Genomic DNA, 3908 nt, shown 5'->3' with positions numbered 1-3908 from the left:
AGGCGCAGAAAGATTGAATGTTTAAGCAAAAACAATATGGTCCTTGCAGTCAGTAGACTGCTGCTGCGGGCCATAATTACAACCTCAAAAAGTAGAATTTTCATGGTAACCCTAACCCTAACCTCCTGTCAGCTTGATCCGATTCCAACCGTCTTGGTCAAGGCTGCTCTTCCCTCCTTATCTCCTCTCATTATAAATATCATCCACACCTCCCTCAAAACTGGAACTGTTCCTCCTGCTCTCAAAACAGCAGCTGTCACTCCCATCCTTAAAAAAAAACTGGATCAAATCCCGCCAATCTCCACAATTTCCATTGAATCTCAAATGTTCCATTCATTCAAAAAATCCTTGAAAAAGCTGTCGCCTCACAATTCCATAACCCCCTCCCTTCCAATAATTATGGCCCGCAGCAGCAGTCTACTGACTGCAAGGACCATATTGTTTTTGCTTAAACATTCAATCTTTCTGCGCCTTTGAGCGAAAATTTCACCCCCGCCACATGAACGAAAAGTACCTCAAAATTTTATCACACGTAGGGAAAATTGAAAATGAATTTTTGGCATGTTGCGCGTGACCCCGCCCAAAACGATGACATCACGGCGAGCGTTCTCGTCAAAAAAATGAATGGGCCGAAAATCGTTTATGGGGCCAAAAAAAAATATTTCGAGATACGCAAACGAAAGCCCATGCCACGTGTCGGGGATAAGCCCTGGAACATTTGAAATCATTATGGGATGGCCGTCAAGCCGAAGGCTTGGCGGCCATCTTGCCCCGAAGTCAGAAAAATGGCGTTTTTCACGTTTTTCAACAATATGGGAAAACGAAACTTTTGTTTGTCCGATTTTCACGAAACTTCAGAATTAGGTCCTCAGCGCGAGTCTACAACGACCCTGGAAGTTTCATTGACCTTTGACCTTGGGAAGACGCCGCCATTTTGAAAAGTTGAAAAAAAGCACTTTTACTCAAAGCTACAAAAAGAAATACCTCCTAGGGGGTTATATCAATTGATATGTCACATCACTGGCCATAAATGGGAATGTACTGTGAGAAAAATGTTGGAATTAGAAGTTGTAGAATTTGAATGGCGTGCGCGTGGCAAGGTCGCAACCGCCACGGTTTTAGCTAGCTCGCACATATTTTGGGCGATTTGCACAAAAAGGGTATTAGCGCGTGTGGAGGCTCAAGCTGAACGATACGACGTAACTTTCGAAACCTTAATGCGTAAAATGCGGCCCTGGTGCGCAAAAAACCGTTGCGAAAAAAACTGCTGACTCAGCAAAATAAAAAAAAAAGTTCGCAATTCGCAAACGAAACCAACGTAGCCTTATTGGATATATCCATGGCTAAATTTTACATTATTACGGGATGGCTCCACGACCTACCACTTGTCGGCCATTTTGTTTCGAAATCTGACATTTTGTGAATTTTACAAAGTTAGAACGTAGCTTTTGTTTGTCCGATTTTTACGAAATTTGACCCACATGCCACTGGCGTTAGTCTTCAACGACCCCTAAAGTTTCGTTGACCTTTGACCTTGGGAAGGGCTGCCATCTTGATTTGTCGAAAAAAAACACTGTTAGCACCAGCTACAAACAAATATAACTTTTAGGGATATTTATCAAACGTTTCCAAAAGCTTTTGGCATCATTGGGAAGCTTTTGGGATAAAATATATGGTATTACAAGCTATAGATTTCGAACGGCGTGCGAGTGGCGGGTTCGCAATTGTGGCGTAGTGTTAATACACGCTCATATTTCAATGCATTGCTATGAGATTTTAATATGTTGATCCCAGGCTTAAGCTGTAACAGGTATAATATCATTAAATATGGACAAATAAGGAATGTGGGCGTGGTTAGCAAATAACATCCGTTGCTAAGGAGATCCAAAAATGTACTTTGTCCGATTCTTGCGAAACTAACGTCAATCTGTTCGGTGACCTTGGGCGAACAAAACATAAAATGGTTGCTATGGAGATAACACTAACAGAAAAGCCGCCATTTTGAAAAAAGTGCCTTTTTAAGCTATTTCTCACTTACATCACAGTCCAGCTATACAGTAAGGGGAGGGGGGGTTAGTGGTGCATAGTGGCTAATTAGCAGGTGAGTTCGGGTCAAAGGTATGCGTCAAGGGTGGCGACGGTGCGTAAGGGCGGGCAGCAAGCGCGGCGTTGGTGCGTATGAGCGGGCGGCGAGGGAGAGGGCGGGCTGCGAGGGAGAGGGCGGCGAGGGCGGGTAGCGGCGAGGGTGAGGGCGGGTAGCGACTGCGGGCCATCCAACGCCGCTTGCGGCTTTAATTTATATGAAAAATTCCAGTCTGGATTCTGCCAACTCCACATTACATAAACAGCCCTCCTTAAGATTACCAATGACCTCCTTCTCGCCGCAAACTCTGCTTTAGTTTCCATCCTCCTCCTGCTTGATCTGACTGCTGCCTTTGACACCATCTCTCACCGCATCCTACTAGAAAGACTTTTAAACATTGGCATTTCTAGCCTACCCCTCAACTGGTTCCAGTCATATCTCTCAGACTGCACCCAATTCATCCAATTAAAATCCTTCACTTCTCCAACAGTGCCAGTCACAGCAGGTGTGCCCCAAGGCTCTGTCCTGGGGTCCCTGCTATTCATCATCTTATTTCTCCGCCCTGGTCAAATCTTCTGTTAACACAACATTCATTTTCACTGCTATGCGGATGACACTCAGCTCTACTTCTCCTCCAAGCCTGATGCCAAGGCAAGGCAAGTTTATTTGTATAGCACATTTCATGTACAGAGACAATTCAAAGTGCTTTACCTAAAACATTAGAAGAAACAATCAAAAGAAATAGTAAAAATGTGATCATTAAAATAAAATTCAAAGAAAGTAAAAAGATTTTAATTTAAAACAAGCATAGATAAACAGTGCGGACGTAAACTTTTGAATACATATTAATCAAATGCAACTGAGAACAGGTAAGTCTTTAACCTGGATTTAAATACACTGAGTGTTTCAGCAGATCTAATGTTTTCTGGAAGTCTGTTCCAGATCTGTGGTGCATAGAAGCTGAATGCAGCTTCTCCATGTTTAGTTCTGACTCTAGGAACTGATAAAAGACCGGATCCTGATGACCAGAGAGGTCTGGCTGGTACATACTGGGTCAGGAGGTCAGTCATGTATTTTGGTGCTAAACCATTCAAAGCTTTATAAACCAGTAACAGAACTTTAAAGTCTATCCTCTGACAGACAGGTAACCAGTGCAAAGAAACCCCTCTCTGTGACCTCATCTATGTTGCCACTCCTGCCTGGGTCCTCAGGTATTCCTCCTCCCATCAGCTGGTTGTACCCCCTAATCGCCTCATCTCCATGGGGGGCAGGGTATTCTGCAACTCTGCCCCCATATCTGGAACTCCCTTCTCTCTGATCTATGGAGCATGGACTCACTCCATCAGTTTGTCAAAAATCTAGAAAAACCCACCTCTTCAGACGGGCATGTCCACCCTAATTAATGGAATTTTACTACATTGTATACGTTTTATGACAGTCATTTTTTTAAAGCTGTATATTATGTTTTGTTTTCATCTGTAAGGCGAGCTTGGGTGTCCAGAAAGGCGCCATATGAATAAAATGTATTATTATTATTATTATTAACCTTGGAAACAGGTAATATGTGTTGGCCACACACCACCATGATTTTCCGTAAGTTTTTGTGCTGCTTGCACGTATTTATGTGTGAATAACATAAGCCACTTATGAACATGAGTTTTTCTTTGTGAATACAAAATGTTCTTTATGTATACATTTCTTTTTGAAAATTATTTGACCCCATAGGAAAGGCAAATGTACTTTTTATTGGAGAAAACTAAAGCACAATTTTTAAAGATAAAGAGAAACAATGACGTGTGACTACTCATGCATCCCATGAACAATC

This window comes from Oryzias melastigma, unplaced genomic scaffold (assembly GCF_002922805.2).
Source record: "Oryzias melastigma strain HK-1 unplaced genomic scaffold, ASM292280v2 sc00204, whole genome shotgun sequence".
NCBI lineage: Eukaryota > Metazoa > Chordata > Actinopteri > Beloniformes > Adrianichthyidae > Oryzias > Oryzias melastigma.
The sequence above is the reverse complement of the archived record's forward strand: the minus strand, read 5'-3'. Positions refer to the sequence as shown.